At 47.0% G+C, this 19,531-nt stretch overlaps 1 protein-coding gene across 1 annotated transcript in view; it reads right to left on the bottom strand.

Moving 5' to 3' along the window:
• Positions 1-16,492, bottom strand: part of Mrps22 (mitochondrial ribosomal protein S22) — a 70,246-nt gene extending 53,754 nt beyond the window's left edge. The window contains exon 1 of the mRNA XM_070005507.1: positions 16,272-16,492. The gene's annotated coding sequence lies outside the window, so the exon portion shown is untranslated. The remainder of the gene's footprint in view (positions 1-16,271) is intronic.
• Between the last annotated feature and the right edge of the window lie 3,039 nt (positions 16,493-19,531).

The raw sequence follows: 19,531 nt of genomic DNA, 5'->3' as shown, positions 1-19,531 counted from the left end.
CACAAACAGCTCAAGGAAACCCAACAGAAAACAAAAGGGGAGGGGAGAAATACGTAAACAGAGGAAAAATAAAGCACCTAGAGCTGCAAAGCTTACTATAGAAATCACATAAAACATGACAAAGTCCTGCTTTTTTTTGGGGGGGGGAGGGTCCGGTTGTGGGTCCTGGGCACTGTCCCTCAGCTCTTCAGCTCAAGGCTAGCACTCTACCACTTGAGCCACAGCACCACTTCCGGCTTTTTTCCTTTTTGCTTATGTGGTGCTGAGGAATCGAACCCAGGGCCTCAGGCATGCAAGGCAAGCGCTCTACCACGGAGCCACCTTCGCAGCCCACAAAGTCCTGCTTTATTAGGAGATTGGGAATCACTGGAAAACTGAACACTGGCGGTGTTGACAGAATGATTAGCATTCTGATACTTCCACTCACCAATATGCACTTGGGGGGGGGTGGTATCTAACAATGGTTAATTAAACTGAGAAAAAAAATCTATATCCTATGATTCAGAAATTTGTACTGCTGGGAATATATTTCAAGACAATCTCACAGAGGTCCAGGAGTACAAGGGCATTCATTATTCTGTTATTTGAGGTAGCAAAAAAAGGGGGCCTGGGGGCGGGGGTTGATCACAGAGGGATGGAGTTCTATACGGCAAACAAAACAATGGGCTGCTGGTTTTTCTGTCCAAAGATGCAAGTTTACAGAGCAATGACAGGCCTTTACAAACTGAAAAGCTTAGCAAATAATCTCTGTAGCAAAGTCTCACAGTGTATTAATTGCCAACAGCTTCACAGGAGGACTCATGTGCGTATTTTACAATAGCACAGAGCAATATGCAAAGGTAGAAAGAAAAGGTGGGGCTTGTGAGAAAACCAAATGGGAAAGACAAGAGTGGATTCTTAAATAAACACATAACAATATCCATCAACTCTGGAGTTAGATAAACTCAAATCTACAACTGAGGACCAGAAAAGGAGACAAAGAAACATCTAGACATCACCAAATATAGGACACAGGGCAAGGGTAAGAGACCAAGACACTAGCAAAATGTCTCGGAGAGAAGAGGAATGATGTGCAGATTAGGGATTATTAAAGAATGAATGATAAAATTTTAATCAGAACACGAGGGAGAGGGCTGGGAAGGTGGCTCAGTGGTAGTTTGCTTGCCTTGCATGCCTGAGGCCCTGGGTTCGATTCCTCAGCACCACATAAGCAAAAAGAAAAAAGTTGGAAGTGGTGCTGTGGCTCAAGTGGTAGAGTGCTAGCCTTGAGCTGAAGAGCTGAGGGACAGCGCCCAGGCCCAGAGTTCAGGCCCCATGACTGGACCTAAAAATAGATAAATAAAAAAAAAAAGGTCATCATAGAGTGAAAGTTTATTAAAGAATTAAAAAAAAAAAAAAAGAACACGAAGGAGAGGGCTTTGAGTAGAGGAAAATGATTGGCTTAGCTCTGCACCAGAAGTTCAAAGAAAATAATAATTTAAAAAAAAAAAAAAAAACGAGGGGCTGGGAAGGTGGCTCAGTGGTACAGTGCTTGCCTTGCATGTTTGAGGCCCTGGGTTCAATTCCCCAGCACCACATAAGCAAAAAGAAAAAAAAGCCAGAAGTGGCGCTGTGGCTCAAGTGGTAGAGTGCTCGCCTTGAGCTGAAGAGCTGAGGGACAGCGCCCAGGCCCAGAGTTCAGGCCCCACGACCGGACCCAAAACAACAACAACAACAAAATCAAATAGAAGAAAACTTCCCAAAGTAGAAGAATCTAATGTCTTCTGAATTTAATGCAAAGTTGATCAAACATGAATATCCACGAAGCCAGTAGGAAATAATAAATGGTCATCTCTATCTCACAGTTCCAAGAATTATTTTTAACCCTATTAAAATCCCACTAATCCTTTAATGTTCCCATAGAGAACTCTTGGTTTTACCTACAGGAATACAAGCTATATTCATAGACTTCTCATGAGTACCATATTTATTAAAGGTTATTTATTAAGGTTAATTTTATTTATTAAAGTTAAAAAATAAATTGGGGGAGGGCTGAGAATGTGGCTTAGTGCTAGACTGCTTGCCTAGCATGCATGAAGCCCTGGGTTCAATTCCTCAGTAGCACATACACAGAAAAGGCCTGAAGTAGAGCTGCAGCTCAAGTGGTAGTGTGCTAAAAGAAGCTCAAGGGACAGTGCCCAGGCCCTGAGTTCAAGCCCCAGGACTGGCAAAAAATAAAATAAAATAAATCGGGGCTGGGGGCATGTAGCTCAGTAGTAGCATACTTGGCTAAGCATGCACAAAGCCCCTAGTTCAATCCTTGGCACCACAACTAAGCACAATGATCAATCGAAGACTGAAGCCTAAAAGTCTACACCCTGCCAAATAATCATTCAGATATGACAGCAGACAATCTGTACTTTTAGATACTCAAGAATTTAGAAAGTTTCCTACCTGCCAACCTTTAAATAATGACCCCCCCCTCCACTAATTTTTCAAAGGAAAAATAAATCTGGAAACATGTTGCTAATTGCAGACATGAATAAAACAGTCTTTAAATACTGACAAAAAAATTATAGACAGCAAAGAATAAAACTGGAACTAAATAAAACTATCAATACAACAGAGTCAGAAAGAGAAACTTTGGGAAGACCATAAAAAGAACACTTCCAATGAAAACTTCAACACTTCAAACTAAAAAGCTCCTGTGGCAATTCGGATTTGGGTTTTCAGAATCTTTTGTCCAGTCCTTTTGAACTTTTCCTTCTGCCCATCTCCATTTTTCCTTTTGTTATATTGTTAGGTAATATAAACAGGTTCTGTACATGTTCAGTACAGATGCATTTATTCAGATTTGGGGGGGGGGGTGGCTATACTGGAGTTTGAACTCAGAGCCTAACACCTGTTAGGCAGGTGTTCTACCACCTAAGCCACACCCCAGCACTTTTTTCTCTCTTTATTTTAAAAATAGGGTCTCATTTTTTTCCTGAGGAAGGAAAGAACAAAGAGAACAAAGAGAACAAAGGAAGGAAGGAAGGAAGGAAGGAAGGAGGGAAGGAAGGGAGGTAGGTAGGGAGGGAGGGAGGGGAGGGACGGAGGGACGGAGGGAAGGAAGGAGAGAGAAAGGAGAGAAAGGAGAGAGAAAGAAGGAAGGAGTAAAAGGAGAGAAGGAAGGAAAGAAAAGGAAGGAAGGAAGGAAGGAAAGGAAGGAAGGAAACTGGATGATAGTTGGATGTAGTCTTAGGTCATTATGAGTTTCTCCATGGTCAGGTTTTCTTGATAAGGAATCTCATGCTTTGACAAGGAACAGGCCAGGGAGGTACGGGGCAGAGAGCTCACCTTGCTCTCTAGCTGTCTTTTCAGAAGAACTCTTATTTTCTCCTTAGCAAAGTAAATTCACAGACATTTAGCTAAGCTATTTCTCCTCCACTCGAGCTGAATGTTTTATCATAGGCAAGACCTATCTCCCTAATAAAAGATGGTCAGTAAAGAATTGCTTAAATGATAAAGTGATAGGGAAGAAGATTAAAGTCATACACATGTGTACTTACAGACTGAACTTTAAAAAAAAATCTCCTTTGGAATGAAACCAAATGATTGCCTTGATCCTAAAGTGAAGTGATATTGTTCCAATTTCTCCTTCATCAGGCAAAAGCAAAGGTCTTTCCATGTAGGCTTTGGACATAGAGCTAATTTAAAGAAGATTTGGGAATACAGGGCTGGATCAGATGCTTTTGCAAATTCCTCGCTGTTTTCATTTGAAATCTCTCGTTTACGCTCAGATTTCCAATTGGAAATCTAATGACTTTTTCTTTAAGGGAAGTTGGCAGGCTGGGATGGTTTAAAGACCATGCTCCCAAAGGTAAAAAAAAAAAAAATCAGACATCGTTATAAAAATAGAAAATATTCCCATTGTCCTTTCCGAGATGTTTCTCTTAGAAGACGTGAGGTTGTTTCTGAACAGCAGATGCGTTTTGGTAAAACAAAGTTGAAAAATATGTGGAACTCTTGACATTGGAACTACTTCCTGAGCTGTGTCAAGTTTTGTGGCCGCCCAGAGTAACTGAGACCATTCTATTTGTGGGGATCAGCTCATAGGAAAAGGCTTCAGTAATTACAAAGGAGGAGGAGGAGGAGGAAGAGGATGAGGAAGAGGAGGAAGAGGAGGAGGAGGAGGAGGAGAGGACTTCTTATTGTCTGCCTCACATACTTCAACTTTGAACAGAGACTTTCCTCTGAGGAGGTCATTGCCTCCAGGGGTCTTCACGCAGCAATACTCTCTGAATTTGTGGCTCATCAACTTATAAAATATGCTTAACACTTAGCCGTTAAGGTACTTTTTTTTTAAGTAGCAAAATATCGGAATGCTGAGTAATTCCTTAAATCAGGCAGAGATCGTCCACGGTAATCAAGCAACGATTGATTTTCCACGAGTGATCTACTCTGACCTAGAATGCTCTTCCTGTTCTTCACCCACTCAGCCTGAGACAAGCTCAATTCAAAGTGCCCACGGTGTTAGAGAACAAACACGGAGATAGCGCTCTAGGGCGAAACCAAGTTAAGAACTGCTTTTTCAGCAGGTGGCTCATGCCTGGCATCTGTAGCCACACAGGAGGCTGAGAGCTGAGGATCACAGTTCAGAGCCAGCCCAGGCAAGGAAAGTCCATGAGACTCTTATCTCCAATAAACCACCAGAAAACGAGAAGTGGCGCTGTGGCTCAAGCAGTAGAGCACTCGCCTTGAGCTGAAGGAGTTCAAGCCCCACAACCCACAGAAAAAAGAGCTATAAGACAGTGTCCAGACTCTGAGTTTAAGCCCCAATCACAGCACAAATAAATAAGTAAGTAAATCGCTTTCTTGTGGGAGCTGCAGATACAAATGTAGAGAGGGGGCTGGGAAGGTGGCTCAGTGGTAGAGTGCTTGCCTTGCATGCCTGAGGCCCTGGGTTCAATTCCTCAGCACCACATAAGCAAAAAGAAAAAAGCCAGAAGTGGTGCTGTGGCTCAAGTGGTAGAGCGCTAGCCTTGAGCTGAAGAGCTGAGGGACAGAACCCAGGCCCAGAGTTCAGGCCCTATGACTGACCAAAAAAAAAAAAAATGTAGAGAGGACCTTGGCCCCCTCCCCCTTCCAACTTGATGGAATGCCTGAGCAATATTAACCCTTCCCCCCCCTCCCCACTGCTCTTAAAATCCTTTAGACCTAGGTCCATGTCTAGTTTAATACTGTGTATCCAGCATCTACACCAGGGCCTGTGGACATGAACAATCACCAGACTGAATGAATGACTTTGCCTAAATGGAGTCATCATGGCTTCAACTTTATGCAGAGGACAATCATACCTCTGGGTGTAAGCACATGAGCAGAGAATAGAGAGAGGATTGATCATGGGGCTACTGTTGCTTAGCAGACACTGAACTTGCTGAGACCACTGTTATTTAATCACCACATCTGATGGGACCATCCTGTGGGTGGTTGGGGAGGGATCTGCTGCTGGGAATTTCAGAAGCCCTCTTCTCGAGGCAGGGGAGGGCTGAGGACTTCCTCACAGGTGTCCCATCCAGGTGTGTGGGGCAGGTACATGTCCTCCTCTGTCTGCACAGTGCAAACCACACAGGTGTAGAAAGCACCATTTCCTACGTGTAGTTGTATACGCATGTGTTCCTTGCACAAGGGTAGGGCACACAAATCTCCTTCAGCGGGGGGGGGGGGGGGGGGGGACACCCCGGTGTTAACCAGAGAACCTGGGCTTTGGAGGTGAACAGGACTAGGGAGATTTTATCCTGGACAGGAGGAATGATGCTAAAGAACCTCAGGACAAAGCCTGTGGCTCACGTCTGTCATCCTAGCTACTCAGGAACCTGAGATCCGAGGATCTGGGTTTGAAGCCAGCCTCTGCAGGAAAGTCTGTGAGACTTTCATCTACAATTAACAACATAACAACAAAAGAAACAACAACCAGAAGTGGAGCTGTGGCTCAAGTGGTAGAGTGTTAGTCTTCAACACAAAAACTCAGGGACAGTGTCCACGCCCTGAGTTTAAGCCCCAGGACTAGCACAGGAGAAAAAAAGAATTTTTTTGGACATTAACAGGCTGCTTAATCTCTCATCTTAAAAAAAAAAAAAAGAGGGGTGGGCGGTGGGGGTGGGGTGGGGGAGACTCCTCCATCCTCCCCAAATCTCCACAACATACTCATTCCTCCTTTTGTTGTATGGACCTATTTTCCACCGCCTCTCCTGGCCTTGTGGCCGGCTCTGCTTGCCCTCTATAAACACAAGGAACATATTTTCTTTGTCAGCTCCAAGCAGTCGAACAAGTCCATGCAGATGACCTCTGACCCGATCGGGGACTAGAGTCGAGGGTAATCACCCACAGAGGCACCGCTGGAAGGGGCTGGGGAGAGGGAGTGCCAGTTAGAGAAGTCTGGGGCAAATGTTAGGACAGAACAGACAGGACTTCAAATCAGTTTTGCCACTCAGACATCGAGGATCCTTGAGCCATGACCAACCTGGCCTTTGCAGAAGCTTGCCGATGATGACAGGGAGCCGTGGGAGTCAGGTTAAATTTCCTGACCTACTGGTCACAGCCTGATGGGGGGCTCGTTCTCATTCAGACTACAAGTCCCAGCTAAAGCCTTGTGTCTGTGGCAGGTACGTGTGTGTGTGTGTGTGTGCGCGCGCGCGTGCGTGCGTGTGTGTGTGTGAAAGCACGTATGTGTAAGCATACACATGCATGTGCAAATGGTTGGGCTGAAGTGGCAACTTCCCCAGGACCCAACATAAGCTTGAACCGGATAACGAAAGAGAGATGAATGATACTGCAAAGGCAAACGAAAATATGTGTGCATATAATGAGTTTCTGAAGAATTAAAAAAAAAAACCCTGCTTCAAATAGAAGAGGCAGTTTTATGAACTAAAAGCTAAAAAAAAATTTCCCAACAAATGAACCAAATAGGAATATTAAAAGCTATAAAGCATGACAAAATACTGCTATGTTAGGAATATGATATGTTTAGAATGTAGGCACGTAATACACCAATATTAACCATGTAATGATTTCAATTACCTTTATTACATACAATAACTGACATGTAAATGACTAATCACATAATCTTTTTCTTGGGCTGTACTTTTGCTTTTCCAAGGACTTTTCTCCCCAGACATGTAAGTTCCGAAGGCACCGCAAACCATTAGCTCAACAAACGAGTATAAAACAGATGTGGGATTCTCAAGGAAGCTTTCCTACGTAATGTCCCAACTCAAAGGCCACACTCTGAGTTGCCTTGACTAGGAAAAACCACTGGGTTCAGATCTTCAGGGCTTCAATCGTCTTCCAGAACTATGTGGAAATAACATTGTTTTTGTTTGCTTTTATTTTGTTTTGACCGGTTCTTAGAGAAAACTATTTTTACCTGACCCTGGAAAGACACTAGTAGGTTCCAGCATCTTCTGTGAGAAAGAGGAAGAATAACTTCTGGTGTACCTCTTGATATTGCGGGGATGGGGGGGTGAGTATATCAGCTAGCGAGCATTATTAGCTATCTTCGAGTTGACAAGAATGCGGGATTAAGTTTCTTTAAGGCAATTACACTTTTGATGACCCCTCTGCATATAAAACATGTTAGCTAATGGGGGTGCAGAGGGGCAGGCTTAAGTGTTTGATCAGGAAATCCTGCAAGAGCATATTGGATGGAAATTTGATTAGTGGCCTTAGTGACAGCGATCAGATCCTTCAAGGCTGCACAATCAGATCTGGCAGGGCCTTGCCTGCTTGTCTCTTTGAAGGAGGCGAACATTTGTACAGAATCAAGACAGTGCTAGGTCCTGCCTTTTTTTTTTTTTTTTTACCCTGGGTCCTTTTCTTTAAGTTATTGCAGACTAAAACCTGAGACATACCTTTTATTTTCCTTCAACAATATGCTTGCAGTTATCTTAATGTTGAAGAATAAAATCAAAATCGGTCTTTTTTTTCCTCTCCAAAATTTTGAGAGCAGAGGAAGCAGAAATGATAATCGAAAGTAAAAAAAAAACAAACAAAAAAAAACAAAAACAAAACAGAGAGATAGAGCCAAAAAATATATATATATAAAGATCGGTAAGAATAATGGCACAAATGAAAGACAAAGGGTTTCTTCTCTCACTTGAAGCTTTGTTGCAAGCTTTGCAAAGTAATGCTCACAGAAGACGACCGTATCCTACAGAGAAGGAAATTCTCTCAGTATTGAGAAGTCATCCAAGGTCATGGGCCAGGCTGTGGGCAGCTGAGCTCCTGATCCAAACTCAACCATGCCACACTTCTGTCTACTCCGTGTTTTAAGTGGGATAATGGAGGAACTGTTTGGAATGGACACTTCCAAAGGAAAAACAAAAAAACAAAAACCACAGCCTCTTTTCCTCCAAGTCAAAGCTCGCTGTACGCCTCACACGTCCTCCCCCATCAGCCCAGCTCACTCAGCACTGGGGCTTACCCATCCTGCCGTGCAGTTTCTAAGCAGCCCTAAGAAATGTCTGTGATTCCCACTTCACGCGCCATCTATGCTGTGATCTCACAGAGGTGAAGCAAATAATAATAATAATAATAATAATAACAGGAAGAAAAGATGAGGGGGATTTGAGCTCACTTCTGTCTCTTTCTCCCACAGTACTTTCTCTTCATCACAAGGGAAGGGAAAAAAAAAATTTGTCTGGGAGGAGAGAAGGAAAGACAAACCCCAGTAATAGATGTTAGCTAAAGAGGAGTGAAAGCAATAAACTTACTTGTAAAAATAAAAAATTGTTAATGAATTTGTTTTGCAAGAGGAACAAGATTCAATTTCCGTATTATGCATATTCAGTTAAAACAACAGGTATTTTCCCTGGGCCTGATCTCGATCATCAAAATGAGATGCGGCTATTAGCAAGCAGTGGTAACTAGATTCAGCATTTAAAAGATGGCATTGTTTAAAATACAACCAACACACACACACACACACACTCTCTCTCTCTCTCTCTCTCTCTCTCTCTCTCTCTCTCTCATTCACTCAGGCACAAACGTGTGTGTTCTCACACACACAGAAAGTAGACCACATCTCACTTTTCTCTTTTTACACACGGAACGTGAATTCAGTCCCCGGAATTCCCATTTCGGGATGAACCATAAAAAAGATATGTTTGTTAAAAACTGAGAAAAAAGAAAAAGAAACAAAAGAATCCTACAAGTTTTCTCACCAGAAAAATTGACCAGCGCCGGCTTAAGGCATCAGATTGATCCTGAGTCATAGAATAGTCAATCCTGATGACCATCAAAGGTCCATTCATCCTGAGAAACCCACAAGGGGACTGCAGCCCTGCCCCCTGACAAGGGGACACACATCAAAGATGCCCGTGATGATGGGGAAATGGGGACTTCACCCCACGCCGACTCACCTCGGACTGCCCCCCCATACGTCGCTATCGAGTCTCAGCTAATAAGCTAGACACTGTCATTTTAAATGATCTTACGTCTTGTAGGCACAAGTCACCAGTGAAGTCTTGTTTTAAAAATACATTAAAACAAAAACAGGAATTTACACACACACACACACACACACACACACACACACACACACACACACACACACACACACACACACACACACACACACACACACACACACACACACACACACACACACACACACACATATTGGCAAGGGGAAGAGTATACACATTAACCTTAAGGTCTACGTGTTTCCCCTTTCCTTTGAAATTTGGTTATCAGAAAAACAAATCACAGATGACAAAAAGTTTTCCCTGTCTTACCACTCAGCGGGAAGCACCATTCATGACATTCTTTATTCAGACATTTCCAGTCAAATATATAATCATTGAACACAATAAAAATTGCTACATTCAGTATAAAAGAAAAAATGCTTTTTTTCCTGATTAAAAAAAAATAACTAGTATAAACCCTCAAGAGAAAGTTCAAGATAAGAGAACAGTTCAGAAAAAAAAAAAAAAAAAAAAGGAAAATTCCCAATAAGAAACGCGCTTATTAGGGTTCCCGGGGCTCAGACCGGCTCCCCTTGGCAGCTCTGGGTGCTCTGATGCAGGACCCGTTGTCCTGAGGCTGGGTCCTAGGACAGGGGACGAGGGGTATCCTCACATTAGCCCTTCATTTGCCTCCACCCAAGTCCAGGCTACAACACCCCCCCCACCCCCGCAAATTACAGTCATTCATCTTCTCGGCTACTCCATGTCAAAATATTCATATTTGTTGTTGACTTATTAGCTAGCTAACATCCTTTGCAGACCACCTCTGCAGTCCCCAACTTTTAGATATTATGGTCCCCATTATAGCAAATGGTTATTGAATGGCCAAACGGAAAGGGCAGACCCCAATCATACCGGGGAGGCCCAGCCTCTTTCCTACAAAATAGGACTCTTTTTTTTTTTTTTTTTAACACCATCCAATGATGTCACCCATTTTGCGGTTTCTCTGGGACTTTATTAAAATGTTTGTGACGGAGCCAATGTAAACCATCCTAAATCCAGCACAGAACTGCAAGGACTGATTTTAGGGAATGTGAAGATATGGATCATTGGGCTGTCGAAGCCCCATCTTGAGCCAATTATTGGTGTCATCTTGAGCCAATTTAATCAACCCAAGAGGGATTGGGGGGGCAGTGGGAGGGTAGAGGGGGGGTGCAGGCAGGGGTTGCGAGTGTTGGTCAAACGTGCTGGCTCAAATGCTTGTGTCATGAGAGACATGGAACCCCGGCTTTCGGGATTTCGGCTGCTGCTCTAACATACGCTTGCATCTCAGGATTTTCTGAGTCGTTTCGGTCACGTTATTTGGTTTGTTTGAAATCACTGAACAGTGCTAGCCTAGGTTTCCAAGACTAAGACCCCAGCAAGTCTCAAAAGGTCACTTCTCAGTGGAGAGACAATGTCGGAGACGCAGAGATCACAGATACCACTGACAGCTGAGCCCTTTGGGGGGACCCAGACTACCACCCCAGCTCTCTTTCCCCCTATCCCTCCCTCACCCTGCAATAGGCTGGACCAGGACACAGAGCCCAGAAGCCAACCACAGCCTGAAGTATTTATTTATTATCGAGTTTTTCCTTTGGTTTTCTAACAAATCATAACATAGATCCTTTCCTCACCTTAAAACAACAACAAAAACAAAAAACTAGAAAGCAGAAATCTAGACTCACCATCGCTAGAAATATTTGATCATTGCTAGAACTAAAGCTGGAAGCTGGACTCAGCTTTCAGTTTTTTAAATTCTGTACCTTGAACCGATGACCCAGGTGCAAATGAGATACCAAGAGTAAACAAAACAAAACCCTTTTTCTTTTCTTTACAAATCCTCATGTGAAATAGGGGCACAGGATTATTTTTATTCAGCCACGTATTTGTGTCTATTTCTCCGTGTTCCAAAAGGATGTAGCTGGTGGCATCAGGTCTACCACAGTCAATATCAGCCGCCACCATCTGCTGCGGCCTGAGCTCATATCTGCCACATAGGTTTCAAAGGAACTCTCCTGCCTCCCTCCCCGAGAGAAAGCCTTCACAGGTTTTAAATGTGGGTTCTAAGCATTAAACTTGGGGCCTGAGCACTGTCCCTGAAGTTTTTTTCCTTCAAGTCAGTGCTCTACCACTTAGAGCCATACTTCCACTTAGAGTGTTTTGGTTTGCAATTGAAGAGTCTCACAGACTTTCCTGCCCTGGCTGGCTTCAAGTCATGATCCTCAGATCTCAGCCTCCTGAATAGCAAGGATGACAGGCGTGAGCCACCAGTGCCTGACTTTTTGCATTGTTTTATGCCACCCAAAAAAAAAAAAAAAAAGGTCTAGGCTGATCCCTGTGTGTGTGCTTTGTGTGTTTTGATGAATAACATCCATGAGTATTCACAATCGGCTGTCTACAAGCAGCTATTTGTTTTGGATAGAGCCCAGTGCGAGTCTGGCGTGGTTTGGAAGGTAAGGCGGCAAGCGAGGGGCCCTGTCACAGTGCTGCTCTGGGCAAGTTGGGGGCCACAAGAGTGGAATTGGCCCACAGGGCAGAATGGGGGCTGAGGACACCACAGCTTTCACTTCCACCAACTGGAAGAGAAAAGAGTTTTGGAATGCACGCTTGCTGTCACAAAAGAGCCATCCAAAAACCTCAGCCAGGAGAGGAGAATATGAGACTGACAAGCACCTTGATGTTTCCAAATCTAATCACCCTTAAGAACCTTAACTTGCCCTCCCCCCAACACACACCCAACTCCGCATTATTTTCACAGAACAATGGCCGCTGAATTCATCTGGTCCCATAATATGCGATCTGAAAGCTGTTTGGAACCGACTTCTCTTCTAGTTTAACTTCGTTCCAGACCACTTTGAGGGCTAAACTTGGAATTCCCGCAAACCTAACAGACTTCGGGGACAGCACAGGCCCTTCCTCAGCTTGGAATATGTTAGAAGTAAAGGCAGAATGAACTTTTTAATCACTGCGCAGCCTCCAAGTCAGGTTCTCCTGAGAATGTGTTAGTCTGTTTAGAAGCCAAGCTAATCCCACCTTTTAGTCACAGAAGGAAGCGGATTTTGAATGTAAAGACTCAAGGTGGCCCGCTCGCTTGGAGTGTGAGGATCAAACGCTCTGGTACTTTCAACAAGCACACGCTACTGCCTGTCTCGAGGAGGAGGCCAGCTGGGACGGCAAGGTTTATAAACAACGCTCTGCTATTTATTGGAGCTGCCCACCCGAATCCAAACCTTCCTCTCTTCAATAGCCGCCTATTTACTGCAGTTTAAACTAAGGGTCTGCAGCCTGGCCAGGGCCTGCAATCTATTACTTGCTGCAAGAGCTCAGACCCAGAGTTTAAATGTCCCTAGTTGAAAGTTTATACCAGTCAGGACAGAAAATTATTCTCTCTGCCTAGGTTGAAGCACATTACTTCTTTATTGAATTAATTATGATAAGGATCATAACTTTAAACGAGGGGTGAGGTGCTGGCTTTCCGCTGGGATTGCTTGGAGCAATTTTCATCCAAGCATTTTTGTGGAGTTATTGAGTCTGGCAGGTCTGAACTTTGGAAAGGAGTAACTTTCTCCAGAACTTGAAAGGGGTTGGACATTGATCCAGGCAAAGCTGTACCAGATTCCATGTCTTGAGACAGGGAAATTTGCACTCCATGCTGAACAAATAACCTCAGGACCGGATGAAAGCCAGCTTAGCAACTCCTCATGTGGCCTGAAACTTGGCCTTTCCGTGCAAGACCTGGTCCGGGGAGGGCAAGGGACAAACAGGGACAGAGGGGGTCCCAGCAAGCCCACCCCATCCCGGTCTCCTGGCCTTCCAAGTCCAGCTAGGCTGTAGGGGTGTATAAGCTCCACCAAAGGGTGCCGGGGGGGGGGAGGGGAGGGACAGAGAGGGACAGGGCCTCCAGGGTCACACAGAGCTGAGGCTGTCCGGATCCTGATCCTGCTGCTTTCTAAATGTTGGGACATCAAGAGCATCCCTTCCTGTCTTTATGCCTCACTGCCATCTCTAGACTACTTTAAGAAAGGTATATGTGTGTGCACGTGTCTGTGTGTGCACATGTGTGGGTATTGTATCTTTATGGCTGTCTCTCTATAAATATATATATATATATATACACACATATTTTAAAAGTTATTACATAAAATAAATTTATATATAAATGCTTCACATGCATTTATATATGCACACACATCATATATTTATACACATAGACGTATCTGGCACTTAATTGGAGCCTGATTAAAGGTAGTCATGATGACTGCTGTCCCTTTGGTCGGTCATGGGGCTTGAACTCTCTGGGCCTGGGCACTGTCCCTCAGCTCTTCAGCTAAAGGCAAGTACTCTACCACTTGAGCCACAGCGCCACGTCTGGTTTTCTGAGTGGTTTATTGGAGATAAGAGTCTCACGCAGTTTCCTGCCTGGACTGGCTTTGAACCGCGATCCTCAGCTCTCAAACTTCTGAGTAGCTAGGATGACAGGTGGGAGCCACCGGCACCCAGTTGACTGTTGCCATTATTATCAAGTAAGGAAAAAAGTGAAGCCACATAAAGATGTCCTACCTCTTTGCCATCTCCCCAACTCCAGCCCAGGTTAACGATGCCAGGTGAGCCCACCAGGTATCACCACCTGATCTGTACTTACCCCCCCAACCCCCACAAACTCCTCAGAGCCAGAACTTTTGATCCCCAGGATCCCAAGAGCTACCGTCATTCTGGGATGTCACCCAGATAAGTCCCTTTAACACCCTTCCCCACCCCCCAGCCTGGGCCCAGTGAACCATGGCGGGAGAGCCTGCCAGGAGGAGGGCCATGCCTCTCTTTCCCCACCCTCCCGCCCCCCACCCACACACCTCCCCATTCAGGCAGGTCAACTCTGCTGGATAAAACCCAGCCTGATGTCTCTTGAGCCTCACCAGGATCCCACATGAAGTGCTGTCTGTATCTCTGAGATGAGCAAACTGAGATGAGCAAACCCCCAAGTATAGTCCTACACAGAAGGACGGTACTCTGCGCTGAACTGGCCCCCACCAGGCTTTGAAACCCAGCATGTAGCAAAGTGACGTAGAAGCAAAGACTGGCATGGGACCTGCTGCCCGCAGCCTGACCTTCTGACCTTGCCCTCAGCAGCTCTGCCCTGGCCTGGAACCCAGTGCCCTAGGGAGACCTGTTCCACTTGGGAGATGAGCACGCTTACTAGATAACAGGAGCTCAAACCATCAGCCCTTCGTGGGGACTGCACCATGTGGGGATAGGATTTAATTCTGTGTCTTTCCAGGATCTAGAGACCTCCGGGCCTTCCATCTTAAGAAATAGACCTGAGCCAGGCGCCAGTGGCTCACGCCTGTCATCCTAGTTACTCGGGAGGCTGAGATCTGAGGATCACAGTTCAAAGCCAGCCTGGGCAAGAAAGTCTGTGAAACTCCAATACACCACCAGAAAACTGGAAGTGGCACCATGGCTCAAAGTGGTAGGGTGCTCACCTTGAGCTGAAGAGCTGAGGGACAGCACCCAGGCCCAGAGTTCAAGCCCCACAACTGACCAAAAAAAAAAAAAAGGAAGAAAGAAAAAGAAAAGAACGACACCTGCAACTCACCCCAGCTCACCAGAAGCTAAGCACTGCTAGGCAGGAGGCCCAATAGGCAATCTATTGATTAATGGTTCAGGAGGCCCAAGGCTCCCACTGCTAGCCGACACAACATCTAACATGGACTCCAATGGCATCTGTAGGCAGGATATACACAGTGCTGACAGTGGCTCTTCCTTGAGCCTTCCTCTCTCCCCTCCAAAGTGCACTTCCCACCCACCCCACCTTATGGAGTCCACAAGCTCTGAAGGAGATATTCTGTCATTTTCATCTGTCAGAGAGACAGTACACCAAGCTAGGAGCAGGGTGGAGTCTGGGCATGGGGACAGGGCGAGGCTGGGCACCATTGTCTGGCCAGTAGCCCACCCAACTTCACCTTCGCACCCTGGGAGCCAGGCCCTGGGGTCCTGTCCAAGCCATGCCCTCGGGTGAGGAGTCCCTTTCCTCCCCCACTACCACCTCCCCCTCCCCTCTCCCCCCCCCCCCCCCCGTGGCTAGCCAGAGGTGATGTGGGGCAAATGTCAGATTGCTCAGCTTCCTGAAGGGCAGGGAAAACAAGATGGTTAGACCTCAGATATCAGCAGGTCCCAGGAGGGCTCTGAGCCTTGCTTGGAATGTGACAGAGGGAGGGAGCATGGATGTCTGTGAGCAGGGCAGCCTGCCCTTCCAGCATCCTTCCTCATTCCAGAGTCTAACGTTCTTTGATTTAGGAAGAAAAAAAAACAAAAAAACAAAAAAACCTTAACTCACACTCTGAAACATGAATGACAGTGCGCTCATGCATTCCACTTCATCGAAGTTTTTCACAGTAAACATGAAAGGAGTTTTCAATGCAATGTTTCAATCACCACCTTGGGTCCAAACGCACGTATGAGTGTGTGTATACACATGCACAACTACCTATCCAAACCAAAGTTGCATTTCCCCAGACCTCCAATGGTCAGGCTAACTGCAGCTCATTCAAGCCTGCACTCACTTCCTTTCCTTAGTTATCTTAAATGTTTCCTTCAAAATTCAGTCCACTTGTCACCTCCTCCAACAAGCTTTCGCCACCCACCCCTGCACCTGCCCGCAACCAGCCACTGCCTGCTGCCTGCTCCCGCTGCCACCCCCCCAAGCCCCGCCCAGCATGCCAGAAGTCATGGCTTCCTACTCTTGACAGCAACCCAACCAATTTCCCCACCCAACATCCCCTGGAGCTTAGGCTCTCTTCGGCTCACCCTACGTGTCCAGCGCAAGGCCTGGCTTGGCAGCGATCCTTGGTGGGTGCTGGCTGAACGAGCCACGACAGATGACAACACGTGGACTTCTCGCACTCTCAGAATGGCTCTGACGGGAATCACTGTGCTCACCACTTGAGGTAGGAGGAGCCAGCAGAATGGAGGGCTTGAAGAACTGCCAACACTGTGTGCCTCTCAGCAGCAGCACGTCGCTGGAAGCCATGGAGATCCACGACCTGAGAAAGGTGGAAAAACAGTTGGTAAGTAAGCGTGCCAGGCTGGGGGTGGTGTCTGTGACGCCCTCAGACCTACAGCCCCCTCCACCCGCCAGGCCCACAAGTAAGCAGCTCTGCCCAAGAAACAGCTCTGCCCAAGAAACAGGCAAGTGGCTTTTCAGCTCCTCTGGGCTAGTCTCTGAAGTCCTTATGAGAGCAGGGACTCCTCCCCGGCCTTTTTCTGCCCCTTGGTCCCCAAGCAAAATCTTGTTCCTTTCTGAGACCCCAAAGCCTAGGGCCTGCCTAGAGCCAGAGTCTGCCCAGGATAACAAGAACCATCTGGAAGATACTGAGTCCGTGCCACATGCAGGTGTGCCCACATGTCCACCTGTTTGGGCACGTGCACATGCACAACACCCAAGACGCTTACCCACTCTGGATCTCCATTTCCTCACTAAATAAATGGGAAAACGAATCTTTCTCAACTTGTTGGAGCAAGCGAGAGATTAAATCCACCTGGAGCCCTCAAAACAGTGTCCAGTGTCATTAGTAAGCACTACAAATGAATGCCAGAAACCATGACTGCAGCCCCGCACAGGTATACACAAACCCACACTGCCGTTTCCCCACAAGTGAGTGTCAGTCCCGGTCCAGAAAGTTCTTTCTGCAGTGCCCTGGGAGTAAGGGCTCTGCTTGAGTCTTGGAATCATTCATTCATTCATCAAACATTTAGTGAGCACCTACAGTGTGCTACCCACTGGAAAGCCAAGAAGGGACTGAGCCGAGTCCCGCCAAGCTGGGGCATGGAGAGGGTAACTAACGATGACACGGTAAGTCACCCTGGTAAATTCCAGAGTGACTTGTGCAGGGTAGAGTGGGGAGGGGGAAATCAGGGTTGGCTTCTTGTAGGAGAGAACACCTAAGGACTAAAGGCTGACTTCCAAGTCGGTCAGTTCATGTGATGGGACCAGGAAGATTGGAGGGTGTGAACCAGGTTGCACTGGCTCAAAATAATGAATAGTCACAACGCTCAAAACCAGTCACGACCACTTCCTGAGCACCCACTCCACACCAGGGCCCTACAGAGGAGCCTGGCTCACAGCTCTGAGGAGAAAGGGCAGCCTCTGCTCACTCTGCTTCTCTTCCCAGTGCCTAGGAACCTGGAAACCAGGAGGTGCCCAGGAGTGTGGGTAGAATGAGCACGAGTTGAGACACCACTGTTGGGCCACTCTAAAATGACTCCTGTTGAACAGAGGAGGAAACGACTGAGATTGGGTGGAGCTCTGGGCTCAGGCTAGGCCCTGGCTCTCGCCACGGCCCATTTCCTGCCTCCTACCACTGATCAGGCCAAGCTCACCACTGCGGTTCACTGAGAGAGAACCTGGCTTGCGGGGGCCTCTGAAGGCAACACAGCTACAGCCTCAGGGGTCTAGGCACGGGCCCGGGGGGGTGGGGGTGGGGGGCACAAGGAAGGTTACAGAAGTCCAAGCTCTCCCACCATGGGCCCGGCCATCAGGGTGAATTCTGTGCATGCACACGCACTCACGCACACACACACACATGCGTGCGCGCGCAGCCCGTGTTTATCATTTCTCTCTTGTCTAGAAGTTATCTCCTCTATGCTGTGTCAGCCTGTCCTGAGCTTTGCTTGGCCTATCCCAGCCGGCCCAAGGCAGTCCCAGCTGGAGCCTGATAAAGACCTGCTCTCTAAAGGGGTGGGAGAGGAAGGGCTCCCTGTCCCTGACCGAGACTGCGGCATAGCCTCTGTGGCAAGCAATCCTCCCTGGCTAGGACTCAGGGGAAGAAGAGGAATCCCTTCTCTGCCCTGCCACAGCCCAGCCTTGGGGAGGGAGAGGGAATGGGGGGGGGGTGCTCTGAAAGCCATTGAGATCATACCACAGGACCCTGGGATGGCAGGATCTGCCTACTGACCGCACGGTCTCCACATACCAGCCCAGGTCACCTGGAGAAATGCAAGGCCTCCCTAATCTCTCATGGTCATCCTTGGGATGAAAATACTTGCTGTGCAGCTCTGAGACAGTTCCTTGCCCTATCTGGACTGTAGCTACTTCATCTCTACAGTGAGGAACCAGGTTACAAGAACGTGGGTGACGTGCAGGATCTATCTGCCTTGAGACCAGCTCTTCTAAAAACTCTCCAAGAGCCAAAACCTGCAGCATCTGGTGTGTGGATGTGCATACCAGTCCTGGGGCTTGAACCCAAGGCCCCAGCACTATCCTGAGCTTTTCTGCTCAAGGCTGGCACTCTACCACTCAAGCCACAAGCTTGACTCCCTCTTCCTCCTCCTCCTCCTCTTCCCAATCTCCCCTCATCCTCCCTCTCCTATGAAATGATCATCCAAGCCTGACCAAGCCCTGGCACCTTGGAAGCGGGTACCACATTGAACTGAACTGCACTAAGTTGAGTGAAACCAATTAGAAAGGGGTTAGGAGAAACAGATACAGAGAGATGCCAAGAGATGCTTTTGGCAAAAAAAAAAAAAAAAAAAAAGACCCCAAGCTTGGCCTAGAAAATCTCTGGCTGACACCAGAGTCCAGGCCGGGTGGGGGGGGGGGGAGAGGGGGGAGGCGCCACAGACACATCCCAGGTGCACAGTCTCCTCTTAGACCCACACACTAGGACATCTGGGAGCTCAGGACCAGACCCAGCTTTGAGAGAGGGAGGGAAAGGAGGTGGAAAGGCTCAGGCCAACAACCAGCCCTCACTTCTTGTTTCCTTCCCACACTATCAGCTCTCCACTTCCTGTTGGATCCAACTTTGCAAGCGTGTTTTTGAAAGTTTCTATCTTGGAAAAAGAGTTATGGCGGGGAGGGGACAAAGGGCCATAGATCACTCAGGGAACCAACAGTGATGACACAACCCACATCACCTCTGCTCCCTACACTCCCATGGGAGGGGACAGCTGCAGGGCCTGAGCACCGGGGGCTCAAGACCTACCCCGTGGAAAGCCTCGAGGGCTAGGGAAACCTCAGGCACATAGGTGAGCATGTACCTATGTCTGTCTCTCTGTCTGTGTAGAATAGT

Source organism: Dipodomys merriami, unplaced genomic scaffold (assembly GCF_024711535.1).
Source record: "Dipodomys merriami isolate MVZ:Mamm:240054 unplaced genomic scaffold, mDipMer1.0.p SCAF_68, whole genome shotgun sequence".
NCBI classification, from domain to species: domain Eukaryota; kingdom Metazoa; phylum Chordata; class Mammalia; order Rodentia; family Heteromyidae; genus Dipodomys; species Dipodomys merriami.
The sequence above is the reverse complement of the archived record's forward strand: the minus strand, read 5'-3'. Positions and strand labels throughout refer to the sequence as shown.